We start from the raw sequence: 25,748 nt of genomic DNA on the forward strand, positions 1-25,748 counted from the left end.
TTCATTAGCTGGAATTAAATGAGGATGTCTGTAGCTTTGGAAGCTGCTGGCAGCCTTTCTGTGACTGTGAGGGTTTTTAGCCTTCGCATGAAGCAGATATAATAGAGGACAGAGAAGTTGAACACATTGCAGTCTTTGAAGATATTCAGGCTTGACTGAAGCCTTCCCAACTTGTGGACATATTCCAGTTTTAGGTATATGTACTGAAAATTGCCACCATTTTTTAGCTCATATATGTATACCATTTTATTATTTAGGTCTATTGGTTGCAGTGGAGAAATCTCTAACATAAATATTTATCCATTTTAATACCCTGTTGTATTTTTTTTTCTAGTAAGCGGGCCTCTCACTGTTGTGGCCTCTCCCATTGCGGAGCACAGGCTCTGGACGCACAGGCTCAGCGGCTCACGGGCCCAGCTGCTCCACGTCATGTGGGATCTTTCCGGACCGGGGCACGAACCCGTGTCCCCTGCATCGGCAGGTGGACTCTCAACCACTGCGCCACCAGGGAAGCCCTAATACCCTGTTTTACTTTGCATATTCAATCACCATTTCTGTGAAGCTAGCTACAATGTGCCATTATGAAGGCTCCAAACATACTGCATCCCTTCTATGTGTATATGGAATTCAAAGCAAGTTTTTTCCACTTTCAAAGTTTTCATAGAAAATTGTCTTGATTTGATTTAGATACATGAATGCATTTTTAGTTTCAAAATGGACTTTAACTGTGTTTTTGCTACTCTAATTAGAATTGGCAGCTAGCTTCAGCAAAAATGCGAATAATACTTGATTCATGCGTATACAATTTTATATATAATATACATATATAAAGTAACACATAGTAATATGTAAAAGAATAATGTTTGGAAAATTATTTAAATTTGGAAAATTATTTAAATTTATTTTTGGAAAATTATTTAAATTTTAAATTATTAAAATTTGGAAAATTATTTAAATTTATTTTTATTTGGGTAAGATCAGAAAGATTGTACAGATTTCTCATGTTATTGCAAGTCATTATTTAAATACATTTCATAAAGCTATAGCTGTCATAGATAGGGATTCCTCTGATGGATCTGGGCAAAGTGAATTGAAAACCTTCTGGAAAGAATTTACCATCCTAGGTGCCATTAGGAACATTTGTGGGAAGAGGTCAAAATGTAAATACTAACAGGAATTTGGAAGAAGTTGATTCCAACCCTCTTGAGAGGTTCAAGAATTCAGTGGAGAAAGTAACTGCAAATGTGGAAATTGCAAGAGAACTAGAATTAGAAGTGGAGCCTGAAGCTGTGACTGAATTGCTGCAATCTCATGAGAAAACTTGAATGGATGAGGAGCTTCTTATGGATGAGCAAAGAAAGTGTTTTCTGGAGAAGGAATCTACTCCTGTTGAGGATGCTGTGAAGACTGAAAATGACAACAAAGGCTTTAGAATATTACATAAACTTTGTTAATAAAGCAGAAGCAGGGTTTGAGAAGACTGACTCCAATTTTGAAAGAAGTTTTGCGGGTAAAATGCTGTAAAACAGCATTGCCTGCTACGGAGAAATTGCTCATGAAAGGCAGAGTCGATCGGTGTGATGAACCTCATCACTGTCTTATTATAAGAAATTGTCTCGGCCACCCCAGCCTTCAGCAGCCACCACCCTGATCAGTCAGCAGCATCAGCATCGAGGCAGGACCCTCCGTCAGCAGAAGGATTATGACTCGCTGAAGACTCAGATGATGCTTAGCATTTTTTAGCAATAAAGTATTTCAAAATTAAGGTATGTACTTTTTTTAGGCATAGTGCTGTTGCACACTTAATAGACTACAGTGTAGTGTACAGTATAGTGTGAACATAATTTTTATATATACTGGGAAACCAAAAAAAAATTGTGTACCTGACTTTATTGTGATATTCTTGCTTTATTGTAGTCTGGAACTAAACCCACAATAATCTCCGAGGTACGCCTGTATGGAGGTATGCCGTACCCAAGGTATGTTTCTTCTGATAGCTAAGACATAAGAGTCTTTGAGAAGTGAGAGTGTATCCTGAAATATTTATTAAAAAGCACTGTTAAATTCCAAGTTGAAACTCTGCAAACAAACACACACACAAATGAAACTCAAAAAGCTGCCAGGAACCATTGAAATATAGCAGTTACTGATGTTTGAGATAATGGTACCTTAAACGAGTTAACATGCAAATCAGACTACAGAATATTTTTCCCCATTGGAAGTAACTGTTTTCTCATTACTTTCACTTAAAAAGTCTTTAAAAACAACCTGTCAGAATATTGGATGTATTTTTCTCATTATTATTATTTTTTTAAAGAGTAGGCAGCTCTTTATTGATTAAAAGGCTGAAGCCAGGGAAGATTTTGAGCTGAGATGGAACATCCTCAGAGCCTTGCATAAGAAGATGAATTTGCCTGCAGTGAGGAGGGTGAGTTGCAGGGGGCTGAGACCCTTTGTCCCATCTTCTCTCTCTCCAGCTGTTTCCCTCTGTCTCCTTCTCATCTTCACAGGCTTCCCCACCCGACCACAGCTTCTCCCTCTCTCCCTTCCATCAATCTCCCCCTCCTTCCTTCAGTTTTCCTTCTCTGCACCCACTTTCCGTGAACATCTCCTCATTACCTTTTAAATGGACAATTTCTGTCCAAACACAAGTGTTTACAAAGCCACTAATGAGCAAATTGTTAACTAAACAATAGGATGGGGATACACAGGGTTTGGTATGAAAGTTTCTGTAATTAGAAAGGACAGAGTTATGATTGTCTCCTTCCCTCTATTTTCTTAGTGGATGTACATACATACAGTTGGCTTTCTGTATCCACAGGTTCTGCTTCTGTAGATTCAACCATCCATGGATCAAAAATATTTGGAAAAAATTCCAGGAAGTTCCAAAAAGCAAAACTTGAATTTGTGTTGTAACCACGGTTTACATAGTGTTTACATTGTATTTACAATGATTTATGTAGCATTTACATTTTGTTAGGTATTATCGGTAATCTAGAGATGATTTAAAGTATACTGGAGGATGTGTGTAGATTATATGCAAATATTATGCCATTTTATACAAGGGACTTGAGCATCCTAGGATTTTGGTCCTTAGATACCTAGGGATGGCTGTACATACTGCTAGAATACAATTTGAATCTTGGACAATTGGAGCAGTTGTCATCTATGGACGATAGGATTAGATTAATGACTTTTGTTGTTATTATTTCGCAGAAACACAACCACCGCCTTAGATATATGATATATTGTAAATTCCTCTACTTCCTTAGGAAAAGACAGTTGAAATCTACATGTGGTCTACATAAAGACCCGTTTCAGAAGTTACAGCTCTCAAACACCCGTTTTCTCTGAACGGAACATTCAAAATCTGAAAAGAAACACTTTTTTAACTTCCCCTTTGATTCTTATTTTTGTTTTTTACTATTGTAAAAACGGATTTAAGAGCTAATTTAGATATAGTCAACCAAGTGAAATATGAAACAATTTCACTGTTTTGACTGAACTAAATGAAGAGTCTGAGACTGATGTGGTAAGTTTAAGACGACAAAATGATTGTATACCCTCGTAGACAAAGAGTGTTCTTCAGCTTTACAGTTAAGCTTTGATATTCACATCAACATTGGCATTCCCACCATGGGCAGTGGCAACGCTACAGATTCTGTGAGTGACTTTGTGGGCTGTGCACATGGAAGCCAGAATAGTAAATAGGGTCGATGCTGTAGGATAATTGCAATTAAGAAACTTGTTTGTGAGTATACATGTTGTAACTTTCAGGGGGTCCCCCAAAGTGACTTCAGAACCCTTCAGAGTGGAGAATTTCATTTAATGATAACTCTGACTTATTAAAGACATACCATATTTTAGCCAGTATGAAAGGCTATGATGTCAGGATCACTGCCTTGTTTCTTTTCAGAAGAAAATTTGAAGGACTGCAGAGAAAACAAGCACAAGGAAGTCCTGGTCTGAGAAAATGGAGTCATTAGTTTTTCTTTAATTTGCAGGTAATTTAATCTGTAGTCATTTCTGTGTTATATTCCTGGTTTAACAAACTGTATTCTCTATGCCAGAATACAAATTATGTAACAGTTCCTTGGGACAGATGTAAAACCTCTAGACTTGTTTCCAAGGATGAAGACCTAAATAGAAGAGAACTTATATACAGTCAGTGTGAGCCCTCAGCTGCATAGATGTTTAAATGAAAAAAACACTCTGAGTTAAACTGGGAGTAGTGACAGCTTACAGATACATAAAGTGAGCTGTTTCAATGTGCATGTCGGAGTTTGGGTGAGGTCTGAGGATATCAATAGAGACAACATTTATTAGAATAAATTAAATAAATTAGAGTAATTGAGATAAATTTTAGCCTGCAAAACATATAAACTGTTGTTCTCTATAAGCATTTAATTAATTTGGTTGCCTTGACCATTCATAGTGGCAGAAGAAAGCTTCCAGGACATAAATTTATGGATAACTGCCAAAAAGTAGAGCGATACTAATGGGCCATGCCATTTACAGTATGGAAGGAAACTTCCTTGCATCCCCTTTCTTTATAACTGACAAATAAAAATTGTATATATTTAAGGTATATAATGTCACATTTTAATTTATGTATATATACATTGTGAAACAATTACCACAATCAGGCTAAGTAACAAATACATCACTTCACAGAGTTACCATTTTCTGTTTGGTGAGAGCACTTAAAATAGACTCTGGTAGCAGAGTTTAAGTGTGTAATACAGTAGATAACTGTAGTCCCCAGGCTGTACACTAGGTCTCCAGAACTTACTGCAAAGTGAGATTTTGTCCACTTCGCCCAACATCATCCCATTCCTCCCACCACCCAGCCCCCGGCAACCACCATTCTACCTTCTGCCTCCGTGAGTTCAACTTTTTCACATTCCACATGTAAATGAGATCATGCAGTATTTGTCTTTCTGTGTCTGGCTTATTTCATTTAGTGTAATGCCTTCCAGGTTCATCCATGTTGTCACAAACGGCAGGATATCTTGGTTTAAAGGCTGAACGATATTCTGATTGATACAGTAATCACACTTTTCTTTTATTGCCCTAGGAAAACAAATTTGTTTTAAGCATTTTGTAGTTACTCACTGAAGCATTTTTATGGTGCCTGCTTTAAAAACTCTCATTAGAAAATAACATCCATGTAATCTTGGTGTCAGAGTCAATTGTTTGTCTATTCTCACTCAGCTAGGGGGTTTCCTCATTCTTTGTATGACAAGTGAGTGATTTTGTTTTTTTAAAACTAAACCTGGACCTTCGAGCTAAAACTCTGGGTATTATTTAAATCTTGTGTTTATCAAGCCTCCTCTGACAACCACTGCAGTGGATGAAGTGTGTGTGGGTATCTTCTTGTTACCGTCAGATGAGTTGGAAGAACAGGTTCTTCACTTGGCCTCGTTTCACATCTGGAATGAAGAAGGGCTCTTTATTACTACTGGATGGGGGTAAGAGTTCAAGCTCCCCATTAAACTTCAGCTGATACCTGGCTGGGAGCAGGAGAATATCTCATTACTGCTCTCCACCTGGGGCCCCCACTAACACTGCTGGGGAGGAAGTGGACTCTTTATCACTGAGTAGTGTTAAAAGTCTTGACTGCGTTGGACCTTTTCTAACACAACCCCAGTGAGGTAGCCTTGATAGTGCTGAGTAGGAACGGATCTCCAGGCCGTCTCCCGGTCTCCACTCCAGCATATGGCATAAGAGTAGTTGTTACCTTTTGTCAGGGATGAAAGTCTCAGTTCTGCACTCAGCCTTTTCTGACATCATCCTGCAGAGGGAAGGTCAGAGTCTCACTGTTGGCCTGCCACGGGTGGAAATCTAGTCTTTTCACTCAAACTTTGCTAGTGAGGGTGGGGATGGGGCTGTGGTTTTTTTCTGCAGGTTAGGCTAGAATATACTGGTTATTGTCTGAAGGTTTTCTGTCTTTCAAGGCTGCCTTTTACCTGGTCCTTGGGCTACAGAGAGGACGCTGTACTAGGGTTCTTTTATCTGCTACTGTTGGTGCGTAGGAGTTGTCAGCTTCTCCAGTTTTCATTCTGAGATATATGAGGCAAAAAGAAAACTCAGAATTCACCAACTTGTCATTCCTAGATATATTTCTATCTACTGGTCTTGAAGTTTCCCTTAGTGGTTAGAATAGGGAAAAGTACATCTATTCCTCTTCATCCTCTCTGAAAGTTTGATGAAAGTCATATGACTTTTTTTTTTAATTAAGGTGTAAGTGATATAACATACTACCTTCAGATGTACAATAAAATGGTTCAATATTTGTATATATTGTAAAATGATCACATTAACTCTAGTTAACATCTATCTTTAAAAACTTTAAAATAAGCTCAGTAAAATGTTTATTATAATATTTTATAATATTTAATGTAATATATGTCTCTATATCATTTTCTTTAGTATTTGGCATTAAAGGAGGGTAAAATCTCAAACACAGATCTGTTTATTACCCCCAGCAAAAGATATATCCCTTTGGTGAAATGCAATACTACTAACCATGAGGTTGGATAATGTGGATGCATCGTAATTTAAGAGACTTTCAATGGAAAGGAAAATCAAGAAATAGTTGTGACGTGGTATTCTTTTAAAACCCGCATTAAAATACTGGGGGATGATGGGGTGAGGTTGGAGAAGTGAAAACAAGGTCTAGGGTGACTGTATTTTACCTGGAACTCTCCTGGTTTTAACACCAAATGTCTCTTAGTCCTGGGCAAACAGGAATAGTAGTCACCCTAATTCAAGAACTATGCTTATTTATAGATACTGTGCAATCTTAATCTTATAAGTAGACATAACTGTGGCCATTTTATTAATAAGGCATCAAAGAAATCACTAAATTACTGGGCAGACATCACCACATTCTCTTACCTCATCCACCATTGTACCTGTGTGCTCATGATTTATTCCAGTCGTCACTGAATTGGGCTTTCTGCATTGGTTCTTCACTTCCTAGAGCCTCTCTGTTTCCAAACAGCAGAGGTCTTAAGAATACTGAAAAAATACGTTTATGATTAGAAAACTTTACTGACTAGAACCAAATTTATCTGTTTGTTTGTTATAGTATTGGTAGAACCACAGCTGTTTTAAAATGAATTAATGATGTAGATTACTGTATTTACTAAAGTTATACTGAATCAATTACTTTATGGAATCCTCATTTACAAGAAATGATAGTGATGTAAAATAATCTAGTATTTTATTAAAAAGTAACACTTTGCTGTACAGCAGAAGCTAACACAACATTGTAAAGCAACTGTACTCCAATAAAAATTAATAAAAAAGAGGTGATAAATCAAGAGGTGATAAAAATTTAAATAGTTTTTTGTTTTGTTATGTATACCCACTTTAATGTGATTTTTTCAGTGTTATATAAATTGACATATGTTAGGAATATAGTACATGAATTTAAATTCTGTAAAGAGGCTAATTTTTAAATGAATCTGTTAATTTTCTTTAGAGTAATAAACCTTTTAGTTATGTCTATAGTCTTTCTTCAAAAATGTTTTTAATGTTATACTATAGACATTTTCCCTAAAATTTAACACCTTTACCATTCAAATAAATCATCAAACACATCTAAGTTTACTTGTCCTTTTAACTCAGGTACATAGTATATTAAAGTATTAAAGAAATTTTCTGTCTGCATTTTAAAGCTTCAAGCAAATTTCCAGTTAAAAAATATCTTCCAAATTACCAAGATTCCTGCTAAGGAAGGATGTGCACAGTAGCAATTAGGACAGTTAATCAGTTGGCTTTGTCATCTAAAGGGGAAAAATCATTAGCAAGACACTGGGTGGCTAGTGACAGCTTAAATACTTATAAATCACAAAACTGTCAGCTCCATTTAAAAGAAGTTTTTGATTTATGTCACTTTGTAAAAACCTAAACACTTGGAGCCTTGTCATGCAAAAAACTTAAAAAACCTCTTAATAAAAGTTAAACAAGGGGCTTCCCTGGTGGCACAGTGGCTAAGAATCTGCCTGTCGATGCAGGGGACATGGGTTCAAGTCCTGGTCCCGGAAGATCCCACATGCCGCGGAGCAGCTAAGCCCGTGCGCCACAACTACTGAGCCTGTGCTCCACAAGAGAAGTCACTGCAATGAGAAGCCTGCGCACCACAACAAAGAGTAGCCCCCGCTCGCAGCAACTCGAGAAAGCCCGTGCGCAACGAAGACCCAACGCAGCCAAAAAAAAAAAAAGCTAAACAAGCAAATTGTTCTAGAAAAAGTCAAAAGACTTGTCTGCACACTACATCAGAACCTCATCAGACCTTAGTAAACATTATGTCCTCAAGAGGTTCACATACTAGTGTCCAAAAGTGCCCTTCGAAATATAACAATGAAATGTTAGAAATACCACAAAATGAATAGATTTTAATAGATCTACTCTCTCAAATGGCTTAAATAAACAAAGCCATACCTGTGCTAAAAAACAAAAACCAACCAGCCAATTATACTTGTCGTTTGAGGATTAACACGACTCAAGTGATGAACTGCCAAAAAGAACACCTTTCAATTGACTTTCACTACATACGTATCTCGGAGATCTCTAGTAAAAATACCACGTGTACCCTATTTAACATTAACTTTATAACCATTAGTGTTCCAGACTCATCAATACTCAAGTCACTGAATCAACTCTTTTTCCATTCAATTTTCAAAGTTCTTTTTTGCATAATCATCATGTTAATCATGAAGTGATCCAACTCAGGATACTCGAGTGTGTATCCTAAACTTTCTAAGGTAGATATGGACTCCATTTTCAAACCATATTCTTTCCTTTACAATAAAACAAAATGTGGAAGTCACTGGGGGACACACAGGATACAAACTAGCATCTAGATTTTATTCTAATAATAATTGTAGCTTTGCCATCATTAAATTAACTATGATTACTTTCTGGATTCCTTAACTATGTGAATACACACAAACAGACTCTTACATGACCAGTTTGATTTGCACAATTTACTTAAATGGTACTTAAAAATAAAGTCAGCAATGAGTATAAAATTGCTACCATTGCAACTCTTTGAAGAATTTTAAAAAATTACTCAAGTGACCTCACTTGAGTAATTATTTATCACGTACTTGCAGGGAGTTTACTGTGCTTTTGACAAAAAAGCTAAGGGTCAGCAAAGCTATGGTCAAATACTCAGCTAATAATCTACTGAACAAATTACTGGTACTTTTAGATGTGGTATACACCTGAAGTAATCATTAAATTCATCCAAATTCCATGTCTAGGGGAAGTAGTGGAAACTTTTGAGAATATAACTCTTTTTAGTGTTTAGATGAGTATGGAAACCAATGAGGTAAGGGAACGAAGGTTCTGAGAGATTTCAGAGAGAAAGTGAGGAGAATGTCAAGACACTTATTATATATGGTCCAAGCAACCTGGACCAGGAGCAGGAAGAAGGCACTGGGTCCAGTGTTATGTTTTAGCTAAGATCTTATGAGAGAATCTTAGAGAGAGATGAAAGTTAAGAGGTCCAAATAAAAACTTTTTTTTCTAAAATCTTTGTAAAACCTTAAAAACCCTATGTTGAAAGCACAAGACACCTCTGCTTTATTGCCTTTGTAACATGCTATAAAATTTAAGGTCATGGGTACCCCGCGTATTACTGGATAATATAAAGGAACAATGCCCAAGGCAGTAAGATAGAGCATCCTACATTTGAAATATAGAAAAATCAGGAGAAAAAAATCAACCACCATGGAAATAAAGGGTAGTGGGAATACATAGAGGAACACATGATTAAGTGAACAATTTGATGATTTTTCATAAACTGGACACTCTTGTGGAACCATCACCCAAATTAAGATTAACCCTTATTTCATTACCGATACAAATCCCACCCAACCAAAGATAACCACTGACCCAACTTCTAAAAACCTAGATCAATTTTGTGTATTTTTTCCTCTACGTATAAATGCTAATGTGTAAGGTGGAATCTTGCAGTACATACTTAGTCTATTTGGGCTGCTATAACAAAATACCATGAACTGGGTGATTTATAAACAGCAAACATTTATTACTCACAGTTCTGAAGGCTTGGAAGTTCAAGATCTCACTGCTGGAAGATGTGGTGTCTGGTGAGGAGGGCCCGCTTTGTGGCCTACAGGGCAAGGGAGCTCTGTCAGGTCTCTTTTATAAGGGCACTAATTCCTTTCATGAGGTCTCAACCTTTTAAGACCTAGTCACCTCTCAAATGCCCCATCTCCTAATACCATCACATGACCATTAGGTTTTCAAAATATAAATACTGGGGGGTCATAAACATTCGGTCCATTGTAATGCTCATTTGTATGTGGTTTCTTTTGCCTCTTTAGCACATGTGAAATTTTTCCATATGATTCATCTAAGTGTAGTTTACTCTCACTGCTGTATGATAACAATTTTCAGAGGAGAATGGGTTAATTAAAAAAAATAGGTATTATGGAGAAAAGGGAACCCTCCTGCACTGTTAGTAGGAATGTAAACTGGTACAACCACTATGGAGAACAGCATGGAGGCTCCTTAAGAAACTGAAAATAGAGCTACCATATGACCCAGCAATCCCACTCCTGGGCATATATCCATTCGAAAAGATACATGCACCCCAATCTTCATTGAAGCATTGTTTACAATAGTCAAGACATGGAAGCAACCTAATGTCCATCAACAGATGAATGGATAAAGAAGATGTGGTACATGTATACAGTGGAATATTACTCAGCCATGAAAAAGAACAAAATGATGCCATTTGCAGCAACATGGATGGACCCAGAGATTATCATACTAAGTGAAGTAAGTTAGAGAAAGACACATATCATATGATATCACTCATATGTGGAATCTGATTTTAAAAAATGATATAGATGAACTTATTTACAAAGTAGAAACAGACTCATAGATATTGAAAACAAATTTTGGTTACCAAAGGGGAAACGCGGAGGGGAAGGATAAATCAGGAGTTTAGGATTAACAGACACACACTACTATATGTAAAGTAGGTATATAGCACAGGGAACTCTACTCAATATTCTGTAATAACCTATATGGGAAAGGAATCTGAAAAAGAATGTATGTATAACTGAATCACTTTGCTGTACACCTGAAACTAACACAACATTGTAAATCAGCTATACTCCAATAAAATAAAGAAATAAAATTTAAAAATAGGTATTTATTTTCATTTTTATTTATTAGAAAAAATATGGCAAAGAAAGCCATGATTCAGAGTTATGGGTGCTTAGGCTAAGGCTGGAACATGTGTATCTGTAAAAAGTAAAAGCACATTTAAAGAAAAACATGAATTCATTATTACCGTGGGCTGTACACAGAAATGGCAAAAATTATGTGTTATGTTCAGTTGACAGCATAATGTTAAACATTGATTAGGGCATGAGGTTATGTCCTGTGATTTCCAGGGAGCAGAAAGAATGAAGTGTTATAGTCAGTTGGATCAATGGAGGATATCTTTTCAGAGTGAGATAACAGGTGACCAGTTAAAGTCATCTACTAGATTAATTGGTTGTCAGTTTCTCTGCTGAATCTCCTGAGATCACATGAGTCAAAGTGATCATCAAAAGGAATCCGGTGGTTGTACCACTTATCTCTTTACCCAGTTTTTCTAGTTCTCTGTGGATCAGAGAAAAAAATCACAATGTCTCTTTTTAGGAAAGAAAGGACACAGTGAGGTTGAAAGATCTTGCCAAAATTGATCAGCAAGTGGCTGAAAAACATGTGTTTAAATGGATTCTAAGGGATATAGACCACACAGAGCTAAATATAAAGCCTGGTCTGGTTGAGTTTATCCATCCAGATGCACTCAGTCAGAATTTCTTGTAACTATATTGGTTCAAGTACTTGGAGCAATATTACACTCAGAAAGGCCAATTAATTGAAGCCTGAACTCATAGTTCTAGTCATGAGGTTGAGATGCTGGGACTTCTGTGGCATATTTGGAGGAAAGAGTTCAAAGTCTCTGAGACACGGGAATGTTTAAGGGCATCTACAATAGGCAGCCTATTAAGCCGTATGCCGTTGTGGTACTCAAGTGGGCCATCTTTGAGGACCTTCTTTTTACTGAGGAATAAAGAAACACAGTGGTGAAGAGAGCCCTAACATCCTAGAAAAGCTCTAGGAGGTGATACCATGGAATTAGGCCCACGATTTCAATAGAAATAACTGGATCCTGGAAGAGCGGTGTTTAACTTTTAGAAACAGAGTAGGGGCAATAACCAACTGTTTTGTTTGCGATCCGGAGAAGAGAGGACTTAACTCAAGGTTCATGCTCCGATGTAAGCTGCCTGGATGTCTGGGCCTTATGGTGGAGCAGTGGTACTTGAAGTGTCTATGGCAGATGGGGGCAGTATGGTAGTCCCCAGAGGGGAATCGCAATGCAGACTTCCAAGAGTTTGAAGCAAAGCTATGATAGTCTCTTCTACCTCCAACTATTCTCTACTTGAAAAGAAGTTCCTGGCTTGCTAGTGGGTCCCTGATCATGGTACACCAAGTCACCTGGCAATGGCAGCTCGGCAAGTAAGCCAGTAATGTTTTGGTCATCAAATCATAAGGCAACTGGTGTGCCTGGCATTCCGTTATTGCTGGAAATGCTGTGGACAAGATCAGGCCTGAGCAGGTTTGGGAGACTCAATGATTTGCAAAAAAAAAAAAAAAAAGCATTTGTATTCCTTTCCACTGCTCTCTGTCACTCTTTCCGCAGCATGTGGGATCCTCCCGGACCGGGGCACAAACCGTGTCCCCTGCATCGGCAGGCGGACTCCCAACCACTGCGCCACCAGGGAAGCCCCATGATGAGTGTTTGAATAACAGAAGAGGACACAGTTAACCAATTAACAGATGAAGAACTCACAGAGGCCTGGTTTACACGGTGTGCAGCAGTCACCAGCTGGGGCTGTCCTGCTGCGCTGTAGCTCCACACAGGGGTCGTCCTGCCAGACAGAAGGGAAACCCTTCCATTTGGCAGTGATTTGAGCAGTACATTTGACTGTTCACTCTAGTTGAAAAGGTTCAGTTCCTCACTAATTCCTGAACAGTGCCTATTGGATTGGCTGGATGATCAAGAACTTAGAAAGGATGAAATTGGAAGATGGCTGACAGGCAGGTCTGGAGTGGTGGGAATTATGTGGATATTTGTCAAAACAGGAACGAAGGGCAAAGATGTTTGTGTGCTATTTAAATTCCCTAAAGAGCATTTACTACAAAGAAGGATCTTAATAATCAAACAGACAAGAACTGTTTGTAGCCTTTTTCTTTGTGGACTTGGGCAAGTAAATACACTTGTTTTCAGATGCCTGGTTCTTGCTCAGTGGGACCAATAACATGGGCTTTTCCTCATCAAAACTGATGTGCTGGGCTTCCCTGGTGGCGCAGCGGTTGAGAGTCCGCCTGCCGATGCAGGGGACATGGGTTCGTGCCCCGGTCCGGGAGGATCCCACGTGCCGCGGAGTGGCTGGGCCCGTGAGCCATGGCCACTGAGCCTGCGCGTCCGGAGCCTGTGCTCTGCAACGGGAGAGGCCACAACAGTGAGAGGCCCACGTAACACACACACAAAAAAAACCCAAAATCTGATCTGCTTTGTGCCCAAATGACCAAGAACAGGCTAATGCGGAGCCAATTTGGTACCATTTTCCAGTGGACTAACCAGCCATGTGACTGAAGACTGATTACACGAAGTGTCTTCTGCCATGAAAGGAGAGAGTGGTTTGTTCTCACAGAGACAGAGTTATTCTGGATAACTGACCATTCCTTGCATAATACTTTTGCCAGCACCATCATTCACATGCTCACGGAATGCCTTTTCCTGGCCACTTTACTAACAATGTCATTTCTAATTTAAGAAATTCATTTTACCACTAAGGAAGGGTGCCAGAGATCATGCCACAGAATCCACTGAAAGAATTCAATCAAAATCCGCTGACCTGATAAAATGGCGGAAATGGCCAACTGATAACTCAATTGTAATGCCACCTGGGGGGGGGAACCCAGAAGATTTGAGGTCCTGTCCTATAGGCTGTAGCATAAGCCTTAAAATGGAAGACTGGAAGACTGTATTGTGCTGTTTCCCTAGTAGTCCTCACATCAGTGGGTGGAGAGAGGTGTCCCTTCTCGCTATAATGCCTACTAATCCATTCACAGTATTTTTCTTCCTATCCACAGAAACTTGGGCTCAGTTGGGCTGGCAGTCCCAGTACCCAGGAGAGAGACACCCATGCCAAGGATCATGGTTCCATTAAAGTGGAAGATGAGGCTGCCAGCTGGCCATTCAGAATTCATTTTCTACTGAACTGACAAGCAGATGAGGGGATTAATTCGTAAGCTGTGGTGATTTATCCAAATTACCAAGGGAAAATCGGGTTATTATTAGACAAAGCAGAGCAAGGGAACTATGCTTGGACCTGGAGGCTTCATAAGGAATTTCTTTGTATTCCCATGTCCAAGTAATAATGTCAGCGGGAAACTAGGACAACTGAATAAGGTCAGGACTGACATGAACATAGATTCTGTGGAAGTAAATTTTTGTGTTGCCCAGCCAGGTAAGAACCCCCTCCCACTAAGGCACCAGGTAAGGCAAAGGCAATAAGAAATTAGAGGAGGAAGGGAACTACCGCTCCTGACTTTGAGCCTGTGATTGGCTACAGAGGTAGGGACTGCAGTAGTTATGTCTTATGCCAAATAACTCCTTTTCCTCCATTTTTTAAAGCTTGTGTGCTTAATGTTATAATTTGGGATCCATGGGAGGTGTGATTAAGTTGACATCGCCCTGTGATGATTTGGTGACAGGTGGGGTTTTGTGATTTGCTCTCCGTTGGTCAGGAGTGGATGCTGAGTTGCAGAATGTGTGAAGAGTGTTGGCTAAACTCCATTTGCTGCTTCCTGCCTGCCCATACACTTGTTTTCTGCTACTCTTTTGTTTGTGCTCTAAGGAGTGGACCCCTGGGGGCTGCGTTTTATCTGGGGTGTCCTGCCCTCTGGCTGCCGGCTGGATTCGGCCAGTGGAGGGTGGCAGCAGCAGTCGATTATTGAATGGAGGAAAGGGTGGTAAGGATATTTCTTCACCACATCCTTCCTTGGTTCTGGTAGTGACTGCCTCTCTCTGAAACTGTGGGTTCTGCTGAGCTGTCCAGTTCACCCTCAGAAGCACTCTTCCCTTTGCCACAGAAGCCTGGCGGTGGTCATAGCTTCCTGCTCTTGCTATATAGTCCCTGGATTCCCATACCCTTCATTAAATTCTCTTAGCTATTTGAATTGAGTGTGCCTTCTCTCTCCTGCTGAGATTCAAACTAATATGCAGAAGATATAACCAGAGAATCCGTCAGCAAAGTGACTTGAACCATCTTTAAAACTCCGCCCCCCCATACATTTATTTAAATTGTTTTTAGAGAGTCACTTTGTCAAAGCTCTAGATGTAATGAATGGAAGAGTGAAGATGCTGGTCTCATTTGTGCTCTTGGGGAAGTATTCATTTACCCGCCAACTCCCAATCTCCTACGTTCCTGAAGCATAACCAAGGAAAAGTAAATACACGTTTTGAATGAAATGCTGGTCTGAGGTTATGGAAGAACAGATTTTACAGTAATACTGGGCTGTTCTAATACTAAATTTTTTGGTCTTCATGAAACTGTTTAACTTAAATCCTGCACTAGAATGGAAGTTACCGTTCCGGGTTCCTCTGTGCCTTAATGCCTTATATTAAGGCACAGAGGGACCCGGAATAGATCCTAATGCATGAACGTGTTGTGAGGATTAAATGCGATGATGCATGCAAAACATTCAGGACAGTGTTTGGCTCTCAATAAATGATCGTTAAATAGGAGCTGCTGTTCTTTCACACGTTCGTGTGCACTCTGCAGTCAAGAGCACAGTTGTATTTACTTCATTCCCCATCCAACCCCATCTTCAGACACCTAGGAAAAGATGGTACATAAGTTTAGGAGGCGAAAGCAGCAGTGAGTTCTCCAGTGTGACTTTTCAGCTACTGCCTTATAAAGTGCTCTTCTCTTATTTTTCCAGCACTGCAAAAAGCCCCTAATTACAGGTATTATTCCACTGGAGAGTATGAGTTACAATGTAACCACCTAACAGATAGCAAAACTTAGTTTATGATTATACCACATTTCCCTTTAACTTCCCTCAGTGTTTCCTCATTAGAGTTCCTCTTATGAGTAAACTTAATTTTCCTTCTCGTTTACCTCCTGAGATAACATCATCGTTCAAATTAAAACTTACAGCAACATATTTGATTGAAACTTCAGTAACTAACAGTAGTAAATATTTCTGTAAAGAGAAACTATTTCAAACACCTTATTTTACCTGTTTTCATAGTTTGTCCTCATTTAATTGTCTTCTTTTAAAGAGAAAATTTAGCAGGGAAATCCATTATTGTAAAATGAAAAATGATTTAAAATTGGCATTATGTATCGCTGCATTTGAATTCCAGGACCTGTCCACAAACTACTGAATTCTGAGATGAGAAAGATATTTGAAACAGCAAGGGACCTGTGTCAAATAACCACAGGAAAGTTGATTGCTCTGAAAGACTTCAGTGGAATATGTTAATTAAGATCTGCACTCAAGCCTCAGCAGTTTGGCTGTTGACAAAAGCACTTCAAAACAGTTTGAAGAGATTATGTTTTTCATGTTAGGGAGCAATTGAAAGGTCAGTAATACCTCAACCATTTGAGATAAAAATACAATCTAAATTGGCCTGTAAGAGAGTAGATAAAAAGTATAGGCATTATAATGCTCTTTTTGCAGGCAGCCTGATAAAGTCTAGCTTATACTGACGTAGTTATAAAGCAGGCCTAATCAAAGGTAGATTTATTCTAGATTTTCTTTTCATCACTCGACTTAGAAGTGTATGGAAACAACTTCCAAGCTGGAATAAAATTATATAAACATTATTACTACATTAAAACAAAGATAAAATAACACCACAGTTACCCAGCATTGTTGGCAAGTTCAGTTAAAGACGTTGCTTAACTGAAGTTTAACTCAGTAGTGGAATAAACAGAAAAAGATAATTGGCTTTTTTCATCCTTTGCATATTCTACATATTGTTGCAAATATTATTCTGAAGTAACTTCAATTTATCGTGTAAAACTATACGTCAAATTCTTTCAGGATTGCACAGTTGACTAAGATATTACAGCACTAGTCGGATGTTCTATTGTATTTTATAATGATACTGAATCACTTGAGACTGTCATACTCGGCATTTTCCAGTTTCCTTAATTTTTAACTAGTAATGTTGGGAAAAATAATTGGGCCATTAAGATAAAAACTCAGTAGACAAAATTAGTTGAACTCCTCCATAAGAAACACTTGGTAGACAGGGAGTTAACTAATTTGCTATTAGCATTTCATTTTGAATTACTAGAAATACAGTAGAATAAGATGAAGTGATTTTTCTTGTTTTCATGGAGTTTGGGCAGAAGGCAAAATGGTGAGATGATTAAAATAGCTGCCAGATCACCTACTCAAGACATATGTAGAGAATGAGAAATCAATTGTGAGACCCTTATGCTCAATACCCATCTCCAGGGTACATAACGGAAGTAATTTATTAAAAGGCTGACGAAGTTAATAAGGAGGATCTCTTTGCAAAGAGCTGTCAGGACACTGTTCATCATTCATCTGGTGTTTTCCAAAATGGCAAGCTCAATAACACACACATAAACTTGGTTTTATTTTCTCTGTCTTACTCTCCCTGAGCCCTTGCCCCTGTTTCCTGGAATCAACTACCATTGATTATTCTCATTAGGGAAAATAGTATTTCTTGCTAGTTATTTGTTTTCTCTTAAGTGTTTTTAAAAAACTGCTATCATTGTCTTTATATATCTTACAAACTCCTCAGATTTATTCCCAAGTATTTATTTTGAGGCTTATGTTATTAAATTGTAATATAGTTTTACTTTTAAAACATTCCAGACATGCATAAAAGAAGACAGAAAAACATAAGTACCCTCTGTATGCCCACCACACATATGCCAAAATTATAAGGATGTTTTCCTTTTCTGAATTGTTTTAAGGAAAATTCCAGGTATTATGCCATCTCTAAAGATATAAACATTTGCATGCGTAACTAAAATGCTATTAGCACAAAGAAAATTAGTATCTACGATAAGTGATATCATTTAGCACCTAAACGTCCATCAACAGAGGAATGGATAAAAAGGATGTATACGTATACACAATGGAATATTACTCAGCCATAAAAAAGAACAAAATAATGCCATTTGCAGCAACATGGATGGACCTAGAGATTATCATACCAAGTGAAGTCAGAGAAAGACAAATATCATATGATATCACTCATATATGGAATCTAATTTTAAAAATGATATAAATGAACTTACTTACAAAACAGACTCACAGATTTTGAAAACAAACTTACAGTTACCAAAGGGGAAATGTGGAGGGCAGGGATAATTTAGGAGCTTGGGATTAACATACACACACTACTATATATAAAATGGATAACCAACAAGGACCAACTGTACATAGCACAGGGGACTCCACTCAATATTCTGTAATAACCTAAATGGGAATAGAATCTGAAAAAGAATGAATACATGTATATGTATAATTGAATTGCTGTGCTGTACACCTGAAACTTATATAACATTTTCAATCAATTTACTCCAATAAAATTAATTAAAAAAGAAAAAGAAAAATGTCATTTTATCATTTGTTGTGTGAATCAAAATCCAGACAAGATCTACCCTTTATTAGAGAATTAAGTCTTTTTATCCTGTTCTAAAGAATTTGTGCTCCCAACTTTGTTTTTCTAAATTATGTTTTCTATTTGGTGAAGAAACCAGGCCAACTGACCTGTAGAACATCCCACAGTCTGAATCTATTTGCCTCCTAATGATGCCATTTACTGTATTTCCTGTTTTCTTTGTCCTTTAATCTTCAAATTAGTTCCACAAGTTTTACTAGATCCAGTTCAATTTTTTTTTCAAGAACAGTCAATAAGGAGGAGCTGCTGTGTAACTCACATGTATATCAGAAGGTCCTTAATATCTGATGGTAGCATTCTTACTAATGCTGAGAGTGGTCAGTGGCTCTATGTGGTGAAAACCTTGTCCTTTCATCATCAAATTCCTCATTAACCTGTCTTCTGATGGTTTCATCCATTGATAAAAATTTGCCTAAATCAATTATTTCTAGTAGTGTGCTGGAGTTTGCCTCCATCGGCTCATAAAAGCCAATTACATACATTTCTTTGCAACTCCGTGTTCAAAGACTCCGATTTGGTAGCTTGAAATTAACCATGATAGAATTATTTACACCACAAAACTCAGCAAACCCTACATATCAGAGTTTTTCTTTTTAGAGGGCCAGTTTATCAGTGCAGCATTATTTCATGGGTTAAAAATCAAGGTTTTAGGGGCTTCCCTGGTGGCACAGTGGTTGAGAGTCCGCCTGACGATGCAGGGGACACGGGTTCGTGCCCCGGTCCGCGAAGATTCCACATGCCGCGCAGCGGCTGGGCCCGTGAGCCATGGCCGCTGAGCCTGCGCGTCCGGAGCCTGTGCTGCACAACGCTAGAGGCCACAGCAGTGAGAGGCCTGTGTACCACAAAAAAAAAAAAAAAAAATCAAGGTTTTATCAAATGCTGGAGAGGGTGTGGAGAAAAGGGAACCCTCCTACACTGTTGGTGGGAATGTAAGTTGGTACAGCTACTATGGAAAACAGTGTGGAGGTTCCTCAGAAAACTGAAAATAGAATTACCACATGACCCAGCAGTCCCACACCTGGGAATATACCTGGACAAAAAACTGTAATTCAAAAAGATACATGCACCCCTATGTTCATAGCAGCACCCCTATGTTCATAGCAGCACTGTTCACAATAGCCAAAACATGGAAACAGCCTACATGTCCACTGACAGGTGAATGGATAAAGAAGATGTGGTACATATATACAATGGAATACTACTCAGCCATAAAAAAGAAAGAACGCCATTTGCAGCAACATGGAAGCAACTAGAGGTTACCATACTAAGTGAAGTAAGTCAAAAAGAAAGACAAATACCATATGATATCCCTTATATGTGGAATCTAAAATACTGCACAAATGAACTTATCTACAAAACTGAAACAGACTCATAGACATAGAGATCAGACTTGTGGTTGCCGAGGGAGAGGGAGATGGGGAGGGATGGACTGGGAGTTTGGGGTTGGTAGATGCAAACTATTACATTTAGAATGCATAAACAGCAAGGTCCTACTGTACAGCACGGAACTGTATCCAATCTCCTGGGATAAACCATAGTGGAAAATATAAAAAAAGAATGTCTCTGTGTATAACTGAGTCACTTTGCTGTACAGCAGAGAGTGGCACAACATTGTAAATCAACTCTACTTCAATAAAAAGTTTTTTTAAATCAAGGTTTTATAATTCTCCCATCAATTCCACATTTCTAAGCCAGAATTATTCTGTAAAGGATAATTTTCTCAACGATGGCTATTTGGCAGCCCTGAAAAATAATGCTTTATTTTAGGTCCCTCAGTGTAGAGGGACCTCACTGCCTTCCAGAGCTAAACCTCATTTGGAAAGCCTTTGTTCCTTTATCTGTACCTCTATCTGCTCCTCTATTCTGAAAATCTCTCTTTCTCTCTGTATCTCAAGATTAATGTAACATACTCACAATTCTTATAATAACTATGTATGGGCTTATTCCTGCCATCATATGATAATTAAATCACGCTTTCCTCTTGATCTCTGCACTGTTCTTGCCTTCCGTTAGACTGAGTTTTCTTTGTTGTTCTTATTGCTGCCGTTGTTATAATTATTAGTAGTAGTATTACTTATGTGGTCAAAAGTCACAAAAAATTTCAGTGTTTCCTTTCATGTTGGTCTGCTGGTGGAATAGTTTTATTTTTCTGAAAATGTGTTGAGTTTGCTTTCATTTTTGAAAGAGATTTTCATTGGGTATAGAAATAACGTATAGAAAGCACTCTGAAGATATTACCCTTTTATCCATAATTTCCTTTAAGAAGTCAGCTTTGTATCTTACTGTTAATCCTGTGAAGGTGATTTGCTTTTTTCTTTTGACTGCGTCAAAATTTGTCTCTGTTTTTGGTATTCAGCAGTTTTAGTATGATGTGTGGTGCTCTTATACTTGAGTTACTTGAATTTTTGGCTTGGTATTTTAAATCAATTTTGGAAAATTCTTGGTCTTTTTATAAGTTGCTTCTGTCCCATTATTTCTCTTTTCTACTTCTATGAGTCTAGTTACACGTAAGCTAGGACTTCCCACCTCCTTTTTTCTCTGTATTCTTCAGTACATATATTTTCTTTTGATATCATATTGAACTTCTCTTAGAATCCGTGAATCCATCTTTATCTGCATTGAAAGCCTTGATTCTATTGGGGGGCAATTTGATGTAAGAGCTGGTCTGTAGAAACAGGATATCTGATTTCAAAGCCCTGGACTCTGGTTGGAGGCAATACTCAACTTCTCTGCGCTTCAGTTTTCTCATTTATAAAAGGGTTAACAGTGATGACAGCTTCCTGTGGTTACTATGAGGATTACATGAGATTATATACAAAAAGCCATTTAACACAGTGTATGCCATATACAAAGTACTCAGTAGTTTTAGTAACATCCTGTGAATCTTGTTATGAATCCTTGAAACACCTTTTTATGGGAGAGGAAAAAAAGATACTGCTTCTAGTGACAAAAGTACATCCCTATAGAATGGCATATCCTACAGTTGCTCCGTACTTTTTGTTAGTCTGTTATCTGTTAACAGTTATCTGTTGACTGTATCCTGTGGGCCAGGTATCGTGTGAGGCACTCAGAAACACAGAGAGGGATGGGGTTGGTTGGTGGGCCTCTGAGTGCTCAGTGAAGTGGTTTAAAATTCCCTGAGAACAATTCTATGATAGAGTTTTATTGGTATCCAGGTGGTCTAACTATCCAGGTGGTCACTTTTTTTTTTCCAGTGTGAAACAAAAACCTTCCTAGGGTTCTGTACAAATGCATTGTCTTACCTTCTGAACTTAAAAGTAAGTTCACTTCAGTTGTCAACTTTAATATTAAAAGAGGGCACTCTGCTTATCAAAACCGAAAAGTCATACTGCTCTTAAATAAATAACTGTCCGTCACAGCTATCTTGTTTCAATCTGATTAAATTCTATTCTCTGAGGATCAAAGACTTCTAATATTCCATTTTAAAAGTCAGAGATTTTATCCTGCAGCATGACTGAAAATCACATCCTTTAAGCAACTTCTGTTCAAACATTTCAGAAAGCATAGACTTGTTCAGAGTAATTTCTGAATACTGGCAATGAATTTAGGAAGTTATCATTTTAATGGCATAAATAAAAAGTCACAATATTAGAAACTAATAGTTTTGAATTTTATTTTCTCTACAATAAAATACTAATAGGAAATAGAATCTTGCACTTATTTACCTTTCTGTTTAATTCATTATTTGTAAACACTGTCTTAGTGACCTTAAGCAAAAAATTTTTTTTAATAAGTAGCAATATATACTCCTTGGGTAAGGCATTTTCTCTTGTATCCTGGAGAACCCTTGAAATTTAGAAAGACATGTAAGTTGACCCTTGAACAATGTGGGATTGGGGATGTTAGGGGTTAAAATTTACCACATGTTAAATGCTTTCTCTCCATTGTCCTTATTTTTGTCTTCCACACTTTTTCTACCTTTTGTGGTTTTAATTGAGCATTTTATGTGATTTGATTTTTTTCTCCTTTCTTAGCATGTAATTTGTACAGTAGTAAGTCCCCTGCATACAAACGAGTTCCATTCCAAGAGCGTGTTCGTAAGTCCAGTTTGTTCGTAAGTCCAACAGAGTTGGCCTAGGTACCCAACTGACACAATCGGCTATATAGTACTGTACTGTAATAGGCTTATAATACTTTTCACACAAATAATAAATAAAAAACAAGCACAAAAAAACAAAGAACACATTTTTACTCTTACAGTACCTTTTCAAGTACCTTGAAAAGTACAGTAGTACAACAGCTGGCATACAGGGGCTGGCGTCGAGTGAACAGGCAAGAAGAGTGACTGACTGGAGGAGGGAGAGGAGGGGGGAGATGGTAGAGCTGAAGGATCTTCAGCAATAGGAGATGGAGGGCGAGCTGCAGTTTCACTCAGGTCTGACGTCTATGGAATGCACGTTCACATCTTTGGAAGTTCGCAACTTGAAGGCTTGTACGTAAGGGACTTACTGTACGTAAAAAAGTGTTTTGCAGTGGTTGCCCTAGAGTTTGCAATATACATTTATAACTAATAAAAGTCCACTTTCAAATACTGTGTTACTTCACAGGTAGTACAAGTAGCTCATATAACAAAGTATTCCTGATTCCTTCCCTAGCACTTTGTATCCACTGCTGTCATTCATTTCATTCATATATAAGCTATAATCATTACAGAGAAATCATATATTAATGCATATATGTGGAATCTAGAAAAATGGTATAGATGATCTTATTTGCAAAGCAGAAACAGAGACACAGACATAGAGAACAAACATGTGGATACCAAGGGGGAAAAGGAGGGGAGTGGGATGAATTGGGAGATTGGGATTGACATATATACTCTACTGTGTAGAAAATAGATAACTAATGAGAACATACTATGTAGCACGGGGAACTCTACTCAATGCTCTGTGGTGACCTAAATGGGAAGGAAATGTAAAAAAAGGGATATATGTATACGTATAGCTGGTTCACTTTGCTGTACAGCAGAAACTAACACAACACTGTAAAGCCGCTATACTCCAATAAAAATTAATAACAAAATCATTACATAGATTGTTGCTATTATTATTCTGGACAAACTGTTATCTATCAATTAAGAATGAGAAATAAAAGTTTTTATTTTACCTTCACTTATTTCTTTTCTAATGCTCTTCCTTTGTATAGATCTGAGTTTCTAACCTATGTCATTTTTTCCTTCTCTCAGAGAAATTTTTACTATTTCTTGCACGGCAGGTCTATTTGAAGAACAAATTTCCTTACTTTTTGTTTGTCTGAGAATGTAGTTCTCCATCACTTTTGCAGGATAACTTTCTCAGACAAACAAAAAATGAGGAAATTTGTTCTTGAAATTTTATTTTTATTCATTTCTTCACCCTACTCCTATGAAAAAATGTGCTGCAGCTAACACTGATAGGGCCTAACTCCTGGCTATGCCATGCCTTCAGTTGAAATGACCAGTTTTAGAGTTACTTAAGGAACCACATGTGGAAAAAAATATTATTATTTAGTAACACTCGAAAGACGTTTTAAATGAAAAGTAATATTCTACATCTTGCTTCCTTTGATATGCCAGATGTGGTCATCACTGAGTTTGTGTTTCCCCAGGGCTAATTTACCTTTAACCATGAACATTTGATCCCAGAGCATCACAGCAGGTTAAAAAAAAAATCACACAAAATAAGACTTTGTGGTGGATTCTATGGAATTCTAAAACTATTCCAAGGATGGCGGCATGTCTGGGACAAATATAAATACTCCCCAAGTAATAACATTGAAGAAAACACAATGAATTTTTAAAAGCATCACTAATTTGTAAATATCTGGAAAACATAAAAGAACGCAGCACAATGCGACACACCATGGATACCCAATTAGTGTTACTTACAATTAACTTTCTAACAATTCGGGCAAATACGGCAGCTGTGTACTGTGATGGTCATGAACTATTTCATAATTTCTAACGTCTACCTATTTTTTTTTTACTCTCCACTTTCAACCGTTACCTTTAATTTTGTAAATCATAACTATTTACTGGAGAACCATAATCTACCCAGAGTTACACAACAATTAGTCACAAAATTAATTGTAATGTAGGATGTGCTTTCAGTAATTCATCTTTTACAGAATATGACAGAGTCGAGTTAATTAGCAGCGATTAAAAGAATGGTGTTTACCTTTAGTGTTATGTTAATAATGTTGCAGAGTCAGGACTTAAATGTGAACGTGTCATGGAAAAAAATTACTAACCCAACTCCAGTTGTCTATGAACATGTCTACTCATGGTTTGATGAACTTCAATATATGTATAAAAAGACATATTTTAACCTAAACATGTTAGGGAAGAAGTAAATATGAGAAAACATTCTGAGAGGTGAGAATGCTGGTATATTCCAAGTATCTGCCTTCTCCAGCCAGTAGAAAACATTAGTTGCCTCCACGTTGGAAAATCAGGGTTGGCATTTTGGGGGAAATATTAGAAACAAAATCTTTGCCCAACTCAGAAAACCTCTCCAGAAAAGTAGCAGAGAAAGAAAACAATTTTAATATTGTGTAAGTATTAAACCAGGAAGTGATTTGCATCATAGGCAATCAGCTAAGAGGTTACAAAGACAGAAGGACATCTCCTCCTCTAATATAGCCAAGCAGATACAATCCACTTACATCAGTGTTTTCAAGATAAGCAGTAACAAGCCCTCCAGTAAATGGACTTGACAGCACATTTGTCACGCATAGTTAATCCTAAATTCACCTGGTAATTGAAACGACTATCTGTGTTGGCTAATTGGCTTTATCCACAGGGAAGAAGATGTGGCACGTATGTACAATGGAATATTACTCAGCCATAAAAAGAAACGAAATTGAGTTATTTGTAGAGAGGTGGATGGACCTAGAGACTGTCATACAGAGTGAAGTAATTCAGAAAGAAAAAAACTACTGTATGCTAACATATATATGGAATCTAAAA

General features: G+C 37.7%; 1 long non-coding RNA gene across 2 annotated transcripts; it reads left to right on the top strand.

Moving 5' to 3' along the window:
- The first annotated feature begins 984 nt into the window (after nucleotides 1-984).
- LOC137215982 (uncharacterized) lies at nucleotides 985-15,285 on the top strand. Of its 2 annotated transcripts, none has more exons than XR_010939523.1 (4): nucleotides 985-1,979; nucleotides 2,318-2,428; nucleotides 3,917-4,004; nucleotides 14,197-15,285. It is a non-coding gene; the product is annotated as an uncharacterized lncRNA (long non-coding RNA). The 2 variants fall into 2 exon arrangements; XR_010939524.1 differs by lacking the exon at nucleotides 14,197-15,285 and adding an exon at nucleotides 5,329-7,569.
- Nucleotides 15,286-25,748: the final 10,463 nt, after the last annotated feature.

Source organism: Pseudorca crassidens, chromosome 21 (genome assembly GCF_039906515.1).
Source record: "Pseudorca crassidens isolate mPseCra1 chromosome 21, mPseCra1.hap1, whole genome shotgun sequence".
Taxonomy (NCBI): Eukaryota; Metazoa; Chordata; class Mammalia; order Artiodactyla; family Delphinidae; genus Pseudorca; species Pseudorca crassidens.